The 21,694-nt window shown below is 42.0% G+C and overlaps 1 pseudogene; it reads left to right on the forward strand.

The window, feature by feature from the left end:
• Positions 1-2,342: 2,342 nt before the first annotated feature.
• Positions 2,343-2,905, forward strand: LOC109029514 (probable ribosome biogenesis protein RLP24; annotated as a pseudogene).
• Positions 2,906-21,694: the final 18,789 nt, after the last annotated feature.

Below are 21,694 nucleotides of genomic sequence, written 5' to 3' on the forward strand. Positions count from 1 at the left end.
TAGACTTAGGATCTTCAGTGAAACTTATGGCCATCCCCAATGGTCACTTCCATCTCTAACATCTCACGATTTTATGAAAATAAAACAACCAGCTATCATCAGGGAGAGAACACAGAGTTAGGAGTTAGTGGATAAGGGTGAGGGTCATGGGTGAGTTACTTCCCTTCTCAAGCGCCCTACTCTCTCCTTCAGATCTACATGTTACTGTCTCAGGCCAGGTTCCCTGACCATCCTGTTTGCAGTGACAACTGTTGTCCCCCACCTCTAAGTACTCCCTACCCCACTTCCCGTTTTATATCTGATCATTAGCATTTGTGATGGTTAATTTTATGTTTCATCTTGATTGGGTCATGGGGTTCCCAGATACTTGGCAAAACGTCATTTCCGATTCTGTCTATGAGTGGATCACCCTCCTCAATGGGCTGTTGAGGGCTTTAAGGCAGAGGAAGGGAGAATTTGGCCCTTTTTTTTTTTTTTTGGAGACAGAGTCTCACTCTGTCACCCAGGCTGGAGTGCAGCGGTGCGATCTTAACTCACTGCAACCTCTGCCTCCCAGGTTCAAGCGATTCTCCCGCCTCAGCCTCCCAAATAGCTGGGATTACAGGCACATGCCACCATGCCCAGCTAATTTTTGTATTTTTAGTAGAGACGGGGTTTCACCATATTGGCCAGGCTGGTCTCAAACTCCTGAGCTCAAGTGATCCACCTGCCTCGGCCCCCTAAAGTGCTGGGATTACAGGCGTGAGCCACCTCACCCAGCCCTGAATTTGGCCCTTCTTTTCTGCCAGATGACTTGAGCTGGAATATCACTCTCTCCTTCCTTCAGACTGCAGTTTACATCATCAGCTCCCCTGGTTCTCAGGCCTTTGGACTCAGATCGAATGATACCCCTGGCTTTCCCCAGCTGCCAGCTTGCCGATGGCAGATGGTGGGACTTCTCGGCCTCCACAATCACATAAGCCAATTCCTTATAATAACTCTCCTTCTCTTTCTCTCCTCTCCCCTCTCTTATTTTGAGCTGATTATTTTGGGAAACTGCAACCACAGGAGAAGCTCTGAAAACAGAGTGGAAGTTACCCTATCATCCACGTTACCCCAGGAGGACAGGATGACTCTAAGTCACTGGAGACAGTTATCCTTTATTGATGGAGAAGGCACTGACTTAAATCTCCATAACAAATCTTACTCTTATTTGCCAGCTTTTCCTGAGCATAATCAACTTTCCCTACACCCTTTTTGTTTCAGCAGACATGGCATTTAAGTGTGAGTTCAAAGCCACCTCTTTGAAATTTACCAATTTCTCTGGGTATCTCCCTGTATACTACACGAGGTATACATGTTAATAATCTTCTGTTTATTTGTCTCTTTTTAATCTGTTTTTTGTTACAGTGGCCCATCCCAACTAAGAATTATGAAAGATAGAGAGAAAATTATCTATTTCCCTACATTTATAGTAATGTAAATAGCATAGCCACTCTGGAAAATATCAGTTTCTTAAAAAGCTAAACACTTGGCCAGGCACAGTGGCTCACACCTGTAATCCTAACACCTTGGGAGGCCAAGGCGGGCAGATCACCTGAGGTCAGGGGTTCGAGACCAGGCTGGCCAACATGTCAAAACCCCGTCACTACTAAAAAATACAAAAATTAGCTGGGAGTGATGGCAGGCACCAATAATCCCAGCCATTCAGGAGGCTGAGGCAGGAGAATGGCTTGAACCTCGGAGGCGGAGGTTACAGTGAGCAAAGATCGCGTCACTGCACTTCAGCCTGGGCGGCAGAGCGAGACTCCGTCTCAAAAGAAAAAAAAAAATTCTGATCCCCGAATGCTCAGGGAGACTGATTTGAGTAATAATGAAACCCTGGTCTCCCACACAGACAGCTCTGCATGAATGACTCTTTCTCTATAGAAATTCCCCTATCTTGATAAAACAGCTCTGTCTAGGCAGTGAGCAGTGTGAACCCGCTGGGCAGTTACAGCATGAGGCAGCCTTGTAGTGATGGCACAGTTGTGTATCTCAATTGTGTTGGTGGTTACAGGAAGCTACACTCGTAATAAGATTGTATAGAAGTAGACACGTGTGTGCTTATAAAAACAATGAAATCTGAATCAGCTCTGTGGAGCATTTCAATGTCAATTTCCTGATTTTGATTTTGTACTGTAATTATTCAAGATGTTACCACCACTGAAGGAGGCTAGGTATAGGGTACACTGGGCCTCCCTGTACACTTTCTTTGAACCTTCTGGTGACTCTATCATTATTTCAAAATGAAAAGTCAAAAAAAATTGTAGTTGGGCTCTCAAGCTTGGCGTGTGGTCAGTGGGGAACCACACGGGTTCAACATGCGCATCGAGAAGTGTTATTTCTGTTCAGGGCCCATCTACCCTGGCTATGACATGATGTTCATCCACAACGATTGCAAAGTGTTCGGATTTTGTAAATCTAAATGTCATAAAAACTTTAAAAAAAGTGCAATCCTCACAAAGTTAGGCGGACCAAACCGTTCCAGAAAGCAGCTGGTAAAGAGCTTACAGTAGATAATTCATTTGAATTTGACAAACATAGAAATGAACCTATCAAATACCAGCGAGAGCTATGGAATAAAACTATTGATGCAATGAAGAGAGTTGAAGAGATCAAACAGAAACGCCAAGCTAAATTTATAATGAACAGATTGAAGAAAAATCAAGAGCTACAGAAAGTTCAGGATATCAAAGAAGTCAAGCAAAGCATCCATCTCATCCAAGCCCGTCTTGCAGGCAAAGGGAAGGAGTTGGAAGAGAAAATGGTACAGCAGTTACAACAGGATGTGGACATGAAGATGCTTCTTAAACATTTCTGTAACCATTTCTTTTATGGACATTTGAAAACGCCCTTTGGAGACTTGGAACTGCTAAATTATTAGCTTATTTTTTACATAAGTTCATTTAAATGAAAAGTGATTAAAATATATCTCTCCTACATTGCCATCTACAAAACACCAGATATTACGAATGTTAGATTGCATCTCAGTATTAAATCTTCACTGATAGATGTACTTATGTAAATCATGAAAATTCTACTTATAACTATAGAAGTGAATTGTGGACGTAAAATGGTTATGTCATTTGGATAATGGCACTAGGCAGCATTTGTATAATCACTAATGGCAAAAAATCATGGCTAGTGATGTATAAAATAAAATATTCTTTGCAGTAAAATATTCACTTTATTAATGTTATAGAAGGGGGGATACAACAAGGAACTAACAATTTGTATGACGGTGTCAAATATTTTGATTTTAGTATTTCCTGTTTTGGTTTATTTGCATCTTAGAAGAGCATAATGACATTGTTTGATGAAGCCTAATTATGCTGGACTGTTTCAACTTGGTTTAACCTTTCTGATAGGTAGTTGTGGATGTTTGGGATGAGAACTGAATAATCTTTGCCTGGAGTGACACTACACTCTAGAATTTCCACTTTGGAGAATACTCAGTTCTAACTTCTGATTCCTGGTAGAAAAAACTTTATTTTTCTAGCCTAGCAATGATCTAGAAGCAGAGGAATCCTAGTGCCTTTTAAAAGTTATTATGTGGTTTTCTTTTAAAAAGCTCCTGTTTTTGGGAAGTAGAATTTATGGGTACAACATCTGCTCATTATTTGCACATAAAATAAAACCATTTAAAAAGAAAAAATTATAGTTGGACATAAAACAATTTTTAAATTTAAAATTACCTCAGGATATACACATGCATGGAACTAATATTTTATACATAATCTTAACTTGCTTTGGTCAGTGTATCTACTTGTAAATGTGTCTCACCATTTGGTTCCCTGTGTTCTGTTGCTGAATATGGTGTTATAGCACTTCTGGTATGATAGCCGTGGACTGTTCTCTGATTTTCTCCATTTTTTGCTAATGATGTGTAACTATGACATGTGGACAGTACCCGGATTGCCTGGTTTGATCACCATGGCTACTTATGTAAGTATCTCATGGCAAATCTTGTCAGAGCACATATAGATTCTGTGAATCTGCATGGTCAGAGTAAGCTTGCTCTCTTTGGGTGGCTGGAGGGTTATGAATATTTTTCACAACTGTCACTTCCTGAATTTGACCTTTGGTGTACTTTCCAGATTTGCTAATGCATCTGCTATGCTTGAGGCATGGCTTTAAAATAATATAACTTTTTCGGCCAGGTGCGGTGGCTCATGCCTCTAATCCCAGCACTTTGGGAGGCTGAGACAGGCGGATCACTTGAGGTCAGGACTTCAACACCAGCCTGGCCAACATGGCGAAACCCTGTCTCTACCAAAAATACAAAAATTAGCCTGGCATGGTGGTGCATGCCTGTAATCCCAGCTACTCGGGAGGCTGAGGCACGAGAATTACTTGAACCCGGGAGATCATGCCACTTCACTCCAGCCTGGGCAACAGAGCAAGACTGTCTCAAAAAAAAAAAAAAAATTGGGCCAGGTGCAGTGGCTCACGCCTATAATCTCAACACTTTGGTGGACTGAGGCAGCTGGTTCACTTGAGCTCAGGAGTTGGAGACCAGCCTGGCCAACATGGGTGAAACCCCGCCTCTACTAAAAATACAAAAATTAGCCAGGCGTGGTGGTGCATGCCTATAATCCCGGCTACTTGGGAGGCTGAGGCACGAGAATATCTTGAACCCAGGAGGCGAAGGTTGCAGTGAGCAGAGATCGCACCACTAAACTTCAGCCTGGGTGACAGAGTGAGACTACATCTCAAAAAAAAATTTTATATATATATATATATATATAAAGATTATATATATATAAAGATTATATATATAAAATATTATGTATATAATATATATATAACATTATATATATAACTTTATATATATAAATATATATATATAACTTTCTCAAAGCAAACGATACCATTTTGATCTCCTATTATGTACTAGTTGTTACATATATTATCTTATTTAGAACTTATACTAATCCAGTGAAATATGTGTTTCTTTCCTTGTAGAACCTAAACAAGAGAAATTATTTATCTGAATAAATGTTGTTCCCAAGCACCGTTATTCCAGCAATGCTGTTGTGCTTCACAGCCCTGTTAAACATGTCTTTTAGGCTTGTTTTCTGACTCTGTAGCATATTCTTTTGACTGCACTCAGTTGTGGAAAATTTTGATCTTTTTAAGTTTAGGCATCTGTAGTCCCAGCTATTTGGGAGGCTCTGCTGGGAGGATCCCTTGAGCCCAGGAGGTAGAGGGTACAGTGAGCTATGATCGTGCCATTGCACTCCAGCCTGGGTGACAGAGCATGACCCCGTCTCCACAGGGTCTCAACAAAACAACAACAACAACAAAACCAAACCAGCCAACCAAACAAAAATAATAAAGTTTAGAATTTGTCTACCTACTTACCTACCTACCTGTATCTATCATCAAAAGTAATTCAGCACAAATTAAAATAAGGAAGTATTTTTAACTTACAGGTTATAGAATGCATTTCCAATGCCACCAAAGATGCAGAGAACCCTCTGTATTGCTGGGGAAAGTGTGAATTGCTACTACTTTTTGGAAAGCATGTTGACAATATATTATGTCCACAGCCTTTAAAAATATTCACACCTTTTAATGAGTCATTCAACTTTTAGGCATGTATGATATATTTTGAAAACTTTGTAACAATTGGCATCCACTGCAGCCACAGTCTAATGGAGGGAAACGGAAACCCAGTCCACCACCTACACAATCTATTCCAACCCCAATTTACCATAAGGTTTTACTTCTGTTATGATTTTTTGCATGCATTTTTTTTAACACGTTGGTTTTCTTGGGAGGGTAAAGTTTTTTCAAGAACTAAGTGTATTTTCAAGAACCCAGCACATAATAGATGCTCTGAATAAATTTTATTCACCAATTTTATTCACTGGCTTACCACGAGCCAGTCCTGTACAGACATTAATTTATTTCAAGACAACTCTATAAAGTAGGCTTTTCTTTCATATTTTATAGGTGAGGAAACTTGAGGCACAGAGAGAATAAGTAATTAGCCCAAGGTCATACAGCTAGTAAGAAGTGGGGTAAGGTGGGAAGCCAGGCAACCTCTCTTGAGCTCTAGGCTCTTAACTGCCTCTCCGGTGTGAGCAGACAGTCACAAAATGTGCCAGGACTGCACCAGTTGATATACATGTTAATTAAATAAACATGAACCCAGGACGACACTGATAAATAATCATGAGAAAATTAGAGCATTCTCTTAGTGAAACATTATATAATCATTGACATCATGCTTTCAAAACTTACATGTTAGTCTGGATAAATGTTTTTAACACTAAGCAAAAATCAGGAGACAGAAGTGTATGTGCAGCATGGTTATACCTAACACAAAATGACTGGAAAGAAACACATCAAAAGTGTCAAGAAGCTGCAAATCAGATGGGCATTCATTCATCTCTCCTTTTCACTGTTAATTTCCATTTTCCTTTAATCAGCCTATTAGTTTGCTACTGCTGCTGTAACAAAGTTCCACAAACTGGGTCACTTAAAACAACAGAAATTTATTCTCTCACAGGAGCCCAGAAATCTGAAATTGAAGTTTGGATAGGATTGGTTCCTTCTGGAGGCTGTTAGGGAGAATCTGTTCTTGCCTCTCTTAGCTTCTGGTGGTGGCTGTCATCCTTGGGGTTTCCTGGCTTGTAGTTGTGTTCCTGCAATCTCTGCTGCTGTCTTCACACGCCCTTCTTCCCTGAGCATCTTCATATGGCCTTCTTGTAAGGAGTCAGTCATTGGATTTGGGTCCAAATCTAACCCAGTATAACCTCATCTTAACTCATTATTCTGCAAAGATCCTTTCACCAAATAAGGTCACATTCTGAGGTTCTGGGTAGACATAAATTTTGAGGGGATACTACTTACCCCAGTATAATGAGCAATTTTTTCTATTATTTTATATTGGAAAAATGTAAACATTAAGAAAATAGAAGCTTGAGCCAGGTCTATGAAGTTAGGTGGATGATTAAACAGAATCAGAATACTTGTAACTAAGTGATGGTACAGCTAAAACACTTTTTCCAACATGGTTGCAGACATAAAGCAGCATGGCAGCTTAGTACAAGTACTAGATCTAGAAACTTCAGCCTGGGTTAGAATCCTGCCTCCCCACCTGCCTTGTGTACCTTTGGGTGAAGGGCTCAAACATTCTGAACCTTGTCTTCCACTCCTGTAAAGAAAGAAAGCTATGGGTATTTTAGACTTCAACTGTTTCTAGCCAGACAACTGGATCTTCCAAGAGGGCCAGCATTAATAATTTCAGTGGGGAAGTAAACTTTTTCCTGTCTTTTTCCTCTCACTGGGGCTGGAGAGACGGGAGAAAGGAGTAAAAGAGATTTTAAAGCCTTGCATGTTCCCCTGGGAGGCCAGGGTGCAAGAACAGCTCGTGAATGGATATTTGGCTGAGGTGTGACCTGGAGTGTTTTGCACAATGAAGCAAGGCTGGTTGAGCTGGCAGAGATCCAAGGAAGGGGGCTGGAGGGATGAGGGAGTCTGTAATGGGAGTGAGGAGCAGGAGGTCACAGCCACGTGGCAGAAGCCTTGCAGCCTGTGGAGGAAAGCCCACCTAGGGGTGAAGGTTTGCCAAGAAATTCTCAGGACTGAAGGAGAAGGTGCGCACTGTTCAGCATTCGGCTGTTTGCCCAGGAGTGCCATCGCATTCCCCAGTGTGAGAACGGCCACCTCTTGGTCGTTTCCTCAACCTTTGGTGAACACTTATGACATCGTGGGGAGAGATGGAGAAAAGGACTTTGTGTTCTCATCTGGGGCGTCATGCTGGGGCACCTGAACGTAGAACCCATAAGTGAGCCTTGAAGGGGCCAACTGAGCCAGTGGTGGTTGGAAGAGCTGCGCCACTCCTGTCCCACAGCAGGTGGGATAGAGTTCCCGCTAATTTCATTTACATTTGTACCTCAAAGCACGAAGTGGTTTAGCTGACTTCTGCTCTTCATGAAGGGCCCAGCTCACATCCTTTAGTAATAATTCAAACATTCTGACTTGCACTGGGCAGCATGTTTATCATAAATGCAAGGACTGCTACTTTGGTGTAGGAAATTATTTAAACGTGTAAACTCTCATATACCAATTTGCAAATCAAACTCTTTTCAAGGCTTTATTTCAATGTCGTTGTTAACTTTTTTGACTTTTCTCATTTTCCCACTAGTTTGCTTGATTGCACATTATAGAAAATTCACCATTCTCATTCATTCTGATCCCACATTTAGACTTCTCTTTCAAGGACTTGAAAGAATTTATAAATATTTGCAATACAGGATGCAAATTAATCCTTATACACACTTGGAAGGTACCCTGCAATATCTTTCCCCATCTATCACTCACCCACTGTTTATTGCCCTCTGAACAATGTCCAGCCTAGTTCCTTTCTTATTTCGTTACATACATAAAATTGCTTCCCATCCACAATCTCTCCTTAGAAATGCTGCCCTTCGGCCGGGCACGGTGGCTCATGCCTGTAATCCCTGTGCTTTGGGAGGCCAAGTAGGGCCGATCACCTGAGTTCAGGAGTTCGAGACCAGCCTGACCAACATAGAGAAACCCCATCTCTACGAAAAATACAAAATTACCCAGGCATGGTGGCGCATGCCTGTAATCCCAGCTACTCGGGAGGCTGAGGCAGGAGAATCACTTGAAACCGGGAGGGAGAGGTTGTGGTGAGCCGAGATCGTGCCATTGTACTCCAGCCTGGGAAACAAGAGTGAAACTCCATCTCAAAAAAAAAAAAGAAAAAGAAAAAGAAATGCCGCCCTTCCCACAGCTACCCTACTTACCACGTTACTGCAGACTGCACCACCAGTGAATGTAACCCAAGTTGCAGTAAATGAAATATCTCCCAGAAATTTGGAGTTGGGACATAGGGACTGAGCAACTTATCATCTCTGAAGGACCAGACTGGAGAGAAAGGGGGGAGAGAGAGATAGAGAGAGAGAGAGAGAGAGAGAGAGAGAGAGAGAGAGAGAAACTGCCTGGAGTTGCTACTCCCAGTTCTCAAGTTCAGTTGGGTTTCTTAAGATTTATCTCTTTATAATAAATCTCCCTTTACATGAATTAGCATGAGCGGGTTTTAGTTAATTAATTATACCAATTTTTTTTTTTTTGAGATGGAGTTTCACTCTTGTTGCCCAGACTGGAGTGCAATGGCACGATCTCACCTCACTGCAACCTCCACCTCCCGGGTTCAAGCAAATTCTCCTACCTCAGCCTCCCAAGTAGCTGGGATTATAGGCATGCGCCACCATGCCCAGCTAATTTTTGTATTTTTGGTAGAGATGGGGTTCCATCATGTTGGCCAGGCTGGTCTCAAACTCCTGACATCATGTGATCCACCCGCTTTGGCCTCCCAAAGTGCTGGGATTATAGGCATGAGCCACTGCGTCCGGCCAACCAAATAATTCTTGAGTCAGATTTTCAGAGTGAGTCTTCAAAACAAAGTTTATAAAATCAGTGAGTACATATTAACCATATTAGGAGCTAATCTCATTCATTTTTCTTTCCTTTTCTATTTCCTCTTTTAAAAATGTGAAATGTATCATCCATACAGAAGAGTGAGCAAAATTTACATATATGGTTTAAAGCAGCCCCTGGTTGAAACCATACGTACATGTTTTGTGCACTCTTCTAGGCCTGATGGTAAATATTTTTAGCTTTGCACGATATATAGTCTCTGCCAAAACTGCTCTAGACTGCTATTACAGCATGGAAGCAGCTATACGAAATACGTAATGGATGAACATGGCTGTGTTCCAACAGAACTTTATTTATAAAAACAGATACTGGGCTGATTTGGCCCACAGGTCATAATTTGCTGATCCCTGGCTTGAGGAAAAATTTTAAAGCAAAGGTCTGTATAACCATCACTCAAGTTAAGACATAGACACAGACACATCCCTGTGTGTCCCTCCTAGATGAGAACACTTCAGTCCTCTCTAGACTGGGCCCCTATCCTGACACTTGGGATGAACATTTTCTTGAGTCTTTTTATAACTTTGCCGTGTATGTATGCATTTCTAAACAGTATAGCTTATTTTGCCTTATTCTTTGAAAAGAGAACCGTATTTAATGCATGCATCCTTTTTTCTCCTCCTCTTCCTTCTTGGCTTGCTTTTTTATGTTTGTGAAATTCACACACAAGTAGCTGTAATTTGCCTTATTACTGTACAGTTTTTCATTGTATATAAGACACCAGAATGTTTGTTTGTTTGTTTCTTAAATATATTCCACTGCTGATTAAAATTTGGGCTGTTTTCAGTTGGGGAGCAATAATGAACAATGTAGCCATGAATGTTTCAAATGTCCTCTGAAACCTAAAACCTATTAGTCACCACCTTGTTATTTGGCAGAATATAGAAGCTAACAGATAAGGGAGCCTTGGTGACACAGTGAATAAAGATTAGCCCTCAGCCATTCAGAGCAGAGAGGAGAGGGTGGAGAGTAACTCTCAAGGGCAGTCCAAGAATATGCAGCACTCATGTCTCAATGACTTTCAAAGGATTGAAAGAAGTCACGGCATCTTCTCTCACCAAATGCAATTTAATAGAAATCAACAATAAATTTATATAGAAAATTCTCAGGCTGGGCTCGATGGCTTATGCCTGTAATCCCAGCACTTTGGGAGGCCAAGGCAGGCAGATCACTCGAGGTCAGGAGTTCGAGACCAGCCTGGCCAACATGGTGAAACCCTGTCTCTACTAAAAATTAAAAATTAGCTGGGTGTGGTGGTGCTCACCTGTAGTCCCAGCTACCCAGGAGACTGAGGCAGGAGAATTGCTTGAACCTGGGAGGCAGAGGTTGCAGTGAGCCAAAATTGTGCCATTTTACTCCAGCCTGGGCAACAGAGTGAGACTACATCTCAAAAAAGAAAAAAAAGAGAGAAAATTCTCATGGCTGGGCATGGTGGCTCACATCTGTAATCCCAGCACTTTGGGAGGCCGAGGCAGGTGGATCACTTGAGCCCAGGAGTTCAAGACCAGCCTAGGCAACATGGCGAAAACTCATCTCTATTTAAAATTTTTAAAAAAGAAGGAGAAAATTCTCATATGTTCAAAAATCAAGAAATTGTTTTAAGAACCCCACAGATTAAAGAATAAGTCCTACTGAAAATTAAAAAAAAAATTTTGAATGATAATGAAATACCACATATTTAAATTTGGGGGTACAACTGAAGTAGAAAATAGATGAAAATTTGTAGCCTCATATTTGCATGTAATACACAGTTTAAAATAGACTAAGATAGTGTATTAGTTTGTTTTCATGCTGCTGATAAAGACATACCTGAGACTGGGCAATTTACGAAAGAAAGAGGTTGATTGGACTTACAGTTCCACATGGCTGGGGAGGCCTCAAGATCATGGCAGAAGGCAAGGAGGAGCAAGTCACATCTTATGTGGATGGCAGCAGGCAAAGAGAGAGCTTGTGCAGGGAAACTCTCGTTTTTAAAACCATCAGATCTCGTGAGACCCATTCACTATCATGAGAACAGCATGAGAAAGTCCCGTCCTCATAATTCAATCATCTCTCACTGGGTCCCTTCCACAACAAGTGGGAATTATGGGAGCTACAAGATGAGATTTGGATGCGGACACAGAGCCAAACCATATCAGATAGAAATGATGAAAGGCTGAAAATTAATGAGCTGAGTATCTATCTAAAGAACTTAAAGAGCCACAAAATAAGCCCAAAGAATACAAAATAAGTAAATATATAGTAGTAATAAGAAAGTAAGTAGAAAGTAAGTAGTAGAAAGATAAGAATAGAAAAAAATGAAATAGGAAACAAATATACTGCTGGGTGCGGTGGCTCACGCCTGTAATCCCAACACTTTGGGAGGCTGAAGGCCAGGAGTTCAAGACCAGCCTGGACAACATAGCGAGACCTCACCTCTATAAAAAAAAACAAAACAAAATTAGCCTGGTGTGGTGGCATGTGCCTGTAGTCCCAGCTATTTGGGAGGCTGAGGCAAGAGGATTGCTTGAGCCCAGGAGGTGGAGGCTGCAGTGAGCCATGATTGTGCCACTGCACTCCAGCCTAAGTGACAGAGGGAGATCCTCTCTCAAAAGGAAAAGAAAAGAAAAGAAAACAAGCATGCAATAGAGAGGAATGACCCAATCATAAGGTGATTCCTTCATGAGAATAATAAGATGGCAAAACTCTGGAAAGAGAGTGAGAACACATATAATGTTATGAACGAAGAAGGAACATTACAAGCCAGGCACAGTGGCTCACGCCTGCAATCCCAGTACGTTGGGAAGCCAGAGTGGGCAGATTGCTTGAGGCCAGGAGTTTGAGACAAGCCTGAGCAACATAGCAAGACTCCATCTCTACAAAAAAAATACAAAAATTAGGTGGGTATTGTAGCATGCACCTGTGGTCCTAGCTACTTGGGAGGCTGAGGTGGAAGGATTGCTTAAGCCCAGGAGGTTAAGGCTGCAGTGAGCCATGATCACACCACTGCATTCCAGCCTGGGTGACTGAGCAAGATCCTATCTCAAAAAAAAAGAAAAAGAAAAAGGAACATTACTTAAGTGCCACAGACATTAAAAAGATACGAGTAAGTTGTGAACAACTTTTTGCCAGTTCATTTGAAAAATTAAGTTAAATGGACAATTTCATATAGACATATATTACATAGGAATCTCTATCATAATAAGTGACTACAAAGTGAGTAATTGTAATGCTCGGATCTGGGGAGGATGGAATCTCAGGGAGGGGAGCTGCATTTCCACTGATATTTGGTGATCTAGGAGGGGGTGCCTGAGAGGCTGATCAATGCTTTTGGACAACCTTGCAGGGATTGCAGGGAGAGGTGCACTGGCATCCTGGAGTCCAGGGCTGCCAAGAAGGTGAGGCCCCGAAGAGCAACTTTTGCTTTGTGTTAGAACCCTGAAGGGCTACACGCTATGAATAGGGGTGAACTAGAATTTAACACACTATTGTTGGGACTGCAGCTCAACCTCAAATCTTCCTAGTCTCTCAAATTGGATTGCTAGTGTTCCAGGCTCCTGGCAGGGGCAAATTTCTCTAGAGAAAGATGGCATCAACCTAGGCATCAAATTATTTCTAAAAATAATTTTGCAAATATAAAGTCCAGCACAGAATAAAAAACAACAAGGCAGCCAGGCACAGTGGCTCATGCCTGTAATCCCAGTGCTTTGGGGGGCCGAGGCAGATGATCACTTGATGTCAGGAGTTCGAGACCAGCCTGGCCAACATGGTGAAACCCTGTCTCTATTAAAAATACAAAAAATAGTCAGGCGTGCTGGCGCAGGCTTATAATCCCAGTTACTCGGGAGACTGAGGCAGGTGAATTGCTTAAACCTGGGAGGTGGAGGTTGCAGTGAGCCAAGATCCCACCATTTCACTCCAGCCTGGGCTACAGAGTGAGACTCCATCTAAAAAAAGAAAAGAGAAGAGAAGAAAAAAAACAGCCAGGCCACATGTGGAGACAAAACACTGCATGAGCAAAAAAGAGCAGAACTAGCAAAAATTGAAACAGACCTAAAGGAACTCCAGATATTGGAGTTAGCAGACTAGACTTGCTTATGATATTCAAGATTAAAAACAAGACATAATTTCAGCAGAGATCTGAAAACTACAAAAAAAGACCCATTACAAGAAAAGATTATTCCAGGCTAATCTCACTCATGAAAATAGTTGTAAAAATCCTATGCAAAATATTTACAAATAGAATCCAACAATATGCAAATAGGCAATAAGTAACGATCAAGTTGGGTGTTTTTTTTTCCCCAGGAAAAGATTTATTTAGCACTCAAAAATCAACCATTGTAATTATCTACATTACCAGAACAGAGGAGAAAAAATGTAAAATCACGTCAAAAGATGTAGAAAAAATTTTGATTACATTCGGTATCCATTTATCATCAATGGAAAAAATAAAAAGAAACTTCCTTATCTGATAATGAGCATCTACAAAAAGCCTATTGTGAACACCATAGTTAATAGTTAAATGTTGAAAATTTTCTTTTGATTTGGGGAATAGGGCAAGTATGTTGGCTAAGTCCTCTGAGAAGCAGATGTCAAGATGGATTTAGAAGTGCAATGGATTTATTGGAGGCAATTCCCATGAAAGCTCAAGAGGGGAGGCAGCAAGAGAGGGCAGAGAAAGCTTCAGACCTAAATGCTGATCTGACCACTGTGCAAGGAGAAGGGAAGGAAGAGGATAAGGTAGGAAGAACAGCAAATTACAGTGCAGCTCTGAGAATATCTTGACTAGCCGAATGGGGAGCTGTGGCTCAAATATTTCCCATGGAGGAGTCCCACACCGGCCAAAAAGATGAGTCCTTGCATCACTGCCAAGCCCATTAATTGATTGGAGGCTGCCCTGGAAATCTATGGCCCAGCTCAAAAGTTGAAGAAGATGCTGAAAGTGCCTGCAGCCAGAAGCTGTAAGCCAACTGCACTCTCCAAGGCAGGTTTTTTTTTTTTTTTTTTTTAAGGTGGAGTCTCACTCCCACCCAGGCTGGAGCGCAGTGGCATGATCTCGGCTCACTGCAACCTGCACCTCCCAGGTTCAAGCAATTCTTCTGCCTCAGCCTCTCTAGTAGCTGGGACTACAGGCGTGTGCTACCACGCATGGCTAATTTTTGTATTGTTTTGTAGAAATGGGGTTTCACCATGTTGGCCAGGCTGGTCTCAAACTCCTGAGCTCAGGTGATCCAACTGCCCCAGCTTCCCAAAGTGCTGGAATTACAGGCATGAGCCACCGCACCTGGCCTCTGTTTTGAAGGAAGATATGAGAGACTCACCTCCACATCTGCCACAAGAATATTCAATATCACCACTTCTATTCAATATTGTACTAGAGGTCCCAGTCAGGGAATAAAGAATAGAAAAATACAGAGAAGAAATTTATAAATTTAGAAAGAAACACTACTGATGTTATTTGAAGATTTAGAAAGAAATTTATACATTTAGAAACTCTACTGATGTTATTTGAAGGTTATATGGCTGTATATATACAATATTCTAAAGGAATATATAAATAAGCATTTAGAATAAGTGAGTTAAGCAATTTTGTTGCATATAATGTCTATGTAAAAAGTCAACTGTGGCCTAGTGCAGTGGCTCACGCCTGTAATCCCAGCACTTTGGGAGGCTGAGGTGGGAGGATCACGAGGTGGGAGGATCACAAGGTCAGGAGTTTGAGACCAGCCTGACCAACATGGTGAAACACTGTCTCTACTAAAAATAGAAAAATTAACCGGGCATGGTGCCACACACCTGTAATCCCAGCTACTCAGGAGGCTGAGGCAGGAGAATCGCTTGAACCTGGGAGGCGGAGGTTGCAGTGAGCCAAGATGGCACCACTGCACTCCAGCCTGGGCAACAGAGCGAGACTCCGTCAAAAAAAAAAAGTCACTTGCATCCTTAAATAGCAGTAGCATAGAAAAATAAGGTATCAGGCCAAGTGCACTGGTTCATGCCTATAATTCCAGCACTTTGGGAGGTTGAGGCAGGAGGATGGCTTGACCCCAGGAGATCAAGACCAACCTAAGCTAGGCAACATAGGTAAGACCCTGTCTCAACAAAAAATAAAAATATCGACCAGGCATGGTGGCACATGCCTGTAGTCCCAGCCACTTAGAAGGCTGAGGTGGAAGGATTGCTTGAGCCCAGGAGGTCGAGGTTGAAATAAGCCATGCTGGTACCACTTCACTCCAGCCTTGGTGACAGAGAGAGACCCTGTATAAAAAAAAAAAAAAATCAGGTATCAAGAAATACAATTTAAAAATGATGCTCAAGAGCTTAACACAGAGAACTGTAATACATTATTAAGAGAAATACACACACCCACCCCCGCAAATAAAAGAAGAAACAAACCATGTTCACAAATTGTTAGAATAAATATTGCAAAAATGTCACTTCTCTGTATTGATCTATGGATTCTATTTGCATTTTACAGTTTTTTTTTAGAAACAAGGTGATTTAAAATCAAAGAGGTTGTACACATTTTCATGTTTCTTAGCTACTGGATATCACCTTTTATAAAGCGCATGTTCCAATTGCTTGCCTATTTTTCCCTTTATTGTCTGTCTTTTTCTTATTGAATTACAGAAGTTCTATGTATCTTCCAAATACAAGTCCTTCTCACTATGTGTATTACAAATATCTTTTTCCAGTTTGTGGCTTGTTTTTCACTCTCTTAAGGAAAGATTTTAACTTTTTTCTTTATGTTAAATGCATTGTGTGTCTTGTTGAAGTAATCCTTCCCTATCCCAAGAACATGAGGGTATTATCTTTTATTATCCTCTACAAACTTTATTGTTTCACCTTGCATATTTAAGTCTATGATCAACCTGTTATTAATTTTAGCATACGGTGTGAGGTAAGGTCAAGTTTTCTTTATATGAGGGTTCAATGTAAACTGGGTATTCTGGGTCAGGTGTGGTGGCTCACACCTGTAATCCCAGCACTTTGGGAGGCTGAGGCGAGCGGATTACTTGAGGTCAGGAGTTCAAGACCAGCCTCGCCAACATGGTGAAACCGCGTGTCTACAATAATACAAAAATTAGCCTGGTGTGGTGGTACTTGCCTATAATCCCAGCTGCTTGGGAGGCTGAGGCAGGAGAATTGTTTGAACCCAGGAGTTGGAGGTTGCAGTGAGCTGAGATAGCGCCATTGCACTCTGGCCTGGGCAACAGAGTGAGATCTATATCTATGTCTATATCTATATCTATGGCATTCTGTATATGAATGTTGTAATAAGTTCTCTTATTTAGTAAAGTGTGTCTGTCCACTTTATTCCTCAAGAATACCTTGGCTATTCTTGGTCCTTCACATTTCCATATAAAATTTTAGAACCAGTTTATTAAATTCCACTAAGTAAGAGAAAGAAAAAAAACCTGTTGGAGTTTTTATGAGAATTATATTGGGTGTGGTAGCCTGTGCCTATACTCCTAGCTATTTGGGAGGCTGAGGCAGGAGGATTGCTTGAGCCCAGGAGGTTGAGGCTGCAGTGAGCCATGATCATGCCACTGCACTCCAACCTGGGTGATAGGGAGGTCAAGGCTACAGTGAGCTGTGATTGCCCCACTGCACTCCAGCCTAGAGTGAGTGCCAGAGTGAGAACCTGTCTCAAAAAAAAATTTAAAAAAGTAAAACAACTAAAAAGAATACAACATCACTTGCATAGTAGTCCTTCCATTTTTGCACTACCTGAGCTTAGTCATGAGGAAACATCAGACGAACAGGAATTGGGAGATATTTACAAAGGAACTGTATTTTTCACAAATGCCCGTATGATGAAAGATAAATAAAAGCTGAGGAATTGTGCCATTATAAAGAAGACTAAAGACACATTAGAATAAAATGCATTGAGTGATCCTGGATTGGATTTCATACCAGAAAACATAAAACTTGCTATAGAGGACATTTTTGAGACAATTGGTAAAATTCAAATACGATCTATACATTGGATAATAGTGTTGTTTCAATGTTAAATTTCCTGATTTTGGTAACTGTACTGTGGTTATATAAATAAATGTCCTTGTTCTTGGGAAATAAACATACCTAATCATTTAGGATTAAGGAACCTGATGTCTGAAATTTAGCCTTAAATGTTCAGAAATATAGAATATGTAATATGAATTACATAAAATAAATATAGATTTATAGATAGATAAAACAAATGAGGCAAATGTTTTTCATAGAGTAGATTGTTTAAAGACACTGTACTAGGCTTTAATGTAACGTATAAATTAACATTGATTTATGCAAAACAAGGCTGTGAAAGCCCACGCAGCTTAGCTGTTCAATATACCTGGTCTCAGGTATATGAAAGAAAGAAGGCAGACCTCCCTCACTTCCTTTGCAAATTTCCATAGGCCCTTTCTATGGCAGGATACCAACTGCCTTCTTAGACATTCTAGAGGTCCAGAGGTCTCTCCCAATTCATTAGTCTCACTGTGAATTGTAGAAAGCATATTACAGAGGGTCAATAAACTTTGGCCAATGGTAGTGATATTTGTAAGCAATAAAAGAAGGTTGGGTTGAATAGTCCGTTATAGAAATCATATTTGATAACAGTAATCTTGCTTTGTAAATCTGGCTTAATAGTTTCGAGCCACAATTTAAGGCTGTTCATTTATATCATCAACTGAAGGTTAGAAGATACCATGGCCCACATAAAGGTAATCATTAATATCATCTTTCTGTACTTGTTCTTGTCAGAGCCTGCCACGTCCATGTCCCATTTAGCCTTCAAACTCACAGATGCAGATTCTCTTTCTCAGCTGAAGCACAAGGAAAAACAGTTCAGAGTTATATTTTAAACTAATGGTCTATTGACTCCTAGTACCAATTAATAGGCTGGGCTATCTCTACTTTTGCTGGAGAATAAAATAGTATGAAGTTAACTATAATATTTTCTTCTTACAGCAACAACAAAATTCTGTAAGAAAGATCATTCCCACCCAATATGGTGCTCTTTAAATGGTCCACAGCTTAAAATGTATATGAGGTCATATATGCTTATATTTGCCTAAAGAAATTCTGGAGAATAGACCCAAAACTAATAAATAAAAGTAATTCATTACCTGTGAGGGCTGGAGAGATGAAAATTCTAGAGATAAAGGATTTTAAAAAGTATTCCCTGCAAGACATTTTCTATTTTTAAACTCATGAGCTATATGAATATGTTAACGATTGAGAAAGAAAAATCCCCAGCTATCTAGGCAGACTTCCCAAAGAGGCACCTTTGACTTTGGAATCATTTAGCTGTAGTTTTCTGCCCTGAAAGCCTCTTTTGTTATCCCCGGTCCATCCTGCAGGGGTGGTTGATAACAGATGGCAAAGAATAGGTGAAATTTTATGAGGTTAAGTGCAAATAATGAATATGACCCTCTTTGCGGTTCTTCCTCAATCTTCTATTCAAACATAAACTCAGCTCAGGAAGAATGAAGTTTGTGGCATTGCTCAAGAAAGGCAGGATTCAATAAAATCTTTTTAGGGCCAAATGGAATTTTTTCAACTTTAATGATTTTTTCTTTAATTATGTTAAAGGAAGCTCCAGAATCTCTTTTAAAAAAGTATTTGTAGCCTGGGCAACATGGCGGAACCCCATCTCTACAAAAAATATAAAATATTATCCAGCAGTGGTAGCATGCACCTGTAGTCCCAGTTACCCAGGAGGCTGAGGTGGGAGGATCATCTGAGCCCAGGAGGTCAAGGCTGCAGTGAGCCACTGCACTCCAGTCTGGGCAAGAGCGTGAGACCTATCTCAAAAAAGAAATCAAACTATTTTTTGTATCGTTTTGCTGATTACAATGGTAAAATATGTTTGTTGTAGAAACTTTGGAATACATAAAAATTAAAGAGGACTAGTTCGTTAATACATAAGTCATAGTTTAACAAGGTCTAAGTTAGCCTTCCATACTTTGCCCATTTACAAAGTAAGACATAAATTTCAATTCTTTTGTAATGTGATGGTTTGTTTTCTTTAGATAGGATGTGATGTACCAATCTGAGTGTTCGGAGGAACTACAGCCTCTCTTTTGAAATGGAAGATCCTCGGCCCAAGCTATAAACATGTTAGTCCAAAATTCATCTGGAATTTTGTTGTTTGGGATGCAAAACACAATATTCCCATAGAAACAATATAAAAATTATGGCTAGATTCTAAGGCAAGGCAACAGACGTCCATGGAATCCAGTGACTCAGAGCACCAATTGTCCAACTGTGCTTCATTTTCACAGAAAAAGGGAGGCTAGAACATGTCTTTCCCTCAAAAAAAGCAAAAACAAAGTTTATGCAAAAAGTATTTTGTTATACTGATATGATAAATATTTAATGAGATAAATTTTTATCAATTATTTACCTAAAGTGATTTTATTTCTTATTTACTCCATTACTAGCAGGTTTATAAGCTTTTCCTCTCGCCTTTATTCACAATTTCTATTCTGCCTTTACTATTTTTAATGGTTTCCCCATTCCCCAGTTAACTCCTTGGCAAAGACAGAGGATAAGTGAAAAGCTTGTGGCCTGTAGACTAGATATCAGATTGATCCACAGGAAAGAACCTCTTTTCAGAAGCCATCTTTACCTTGGGGTTTGATAAAGAACATAAAAGCCTCAATTGGTGCCATTTAATATTTGTTCCGAGCCCGGTATTTGCATTTAGGGTGAAATGACTTGATGCACATTGTTTACAGCTAACTCTGAAGTTCAGGGGAAGGGGAATAATCCACTGAGTTAGAAGGCAAATATACCAGACTGATCATGAGTAAAACAAAGCCCTGGTGATCAGCTCTTCCTCTTACTCACTAGGTGTATCTAGTGAAAATGGTCGCACATTTTCAAGTGGATTTTTTTTTTTTTTTTTTTTTTTTTTGCGTTGTTTTTTTTTTTTTTTTTTTTTTTTATTGATCATTCTTGGGTGTTTCTCGCAGAGGGGGATTTGGTAGGGTTACAGGACAATAGCGGAGGGAAGGTCAGCAGATAAGCAAGTGAACAAAGTTCTCTGGTTTCCCTAGGCAGAGGACCCTGCGGCCTTCCGCAGTGTTTGTGTCCCTGGGTACTTGAGATTAGGGAGTGGTGATGGCTCTTAACGAGCATGCTGCCTTCAAGCAACTGTTTAACAAAGCACATCTTGCACCGCCCTTAATCCATTCAACCCTGAGTGGATACAGCACATGTTTCAGAGAGCACAGGGTTGGGGGTAGGGTCACAGATCAACAGGATCCCAAGGCAGAAGAATTTTTTCTTAGTACAGAACAAAATGAAAAGTCTCCCATGTCTACCTCTTTCTACACAGACACGGCAACCATCCGATTTCTCAATCTTTTCCCCACCTTTCCCCCCTTTCCATTCCACAAAACCGCCATTGTCATCATGACCCGTTCTCAATGAGCTGTTGGGTACACCTCCAAGCCGGGGTGGTGGCCGGGCAGAGGGGCTCCTCACTTCCCAGTAGGGGCGGCCGGGCAGAGGTGCCCCTCACCTCCCGGATGGGGTGGCTGGCCGGGCAGGGGGCTGACCCCCCCCACCTCCCTCCTGGTCGGGGCGGCTGGCCGGGCAGAGGGGCTCCTCACTTCCCAGTAGGGGCGGCCGGGCAGAGGCGCCCCTCACCTCCCGGATGGGGCGGCTGGCCAGGCGGGGGGCCGAACCCCCACCTCCCTCCCGGACGGGGCGGCTGGCCAGGCGGGGGGCTGACCCCCCACCTCCCTCCTGGACAGGGTGGCAGGCTGGGCGGTGGGCTGACCCCCCCACCTCCCTCCCGGACGGGGCGGCTGGCCGGGCTGAGGGGCTCCTCACTTCCCAGTAGGGGCGGCCGGGCAGAGGCGCCCCTCACCTCCCGGACGGGGCGGCTTGCTTGGCGGGGGGCTGACCCCCCCACCTCCCTCCCGGACGGGGCGGCTGGCCGGGCGGGGGGGGCTCCTCACTTCCCAGTAGGGGCGGCCGGGCAGAGGTGCCCCTCACCTCCCGGACGGGGCGGCTGGCCAGGCGGGGGGTTGACCCCCCCACCTCCCTTCCGGACGGGGTGGCTGGCCGGGCGGGGGGCTGACCCCCCCACCTCCCTCCCGGACAGAGCGGCTGGCCGGGCAGAGGGGCTCCTCACTTCCCAGTAGGGGCGGCCGGGCAGAGGCGCCCCTCACCTCTCGGACCGGGTGGCCAGCCAGGCGGGGGGCCGAACCCCCACCTCCCTCCT

This window comes from Gorilla gorilla, chromosome 17 (assembly GCF_029281585.2).
Source record: "Gorilla gorilla gorilla isolate KB3781 chromosome 17, NHGRI_mGorGor1-v2.1_pri, whole genome shotgun sequence".
In the NCBI taxonomy this organism is placed as follows: Eukaryota; Metazoa; Chordata; class Mammalia; order Primates; family Hominidae; genus Gorilla; species Gorilla gorilla.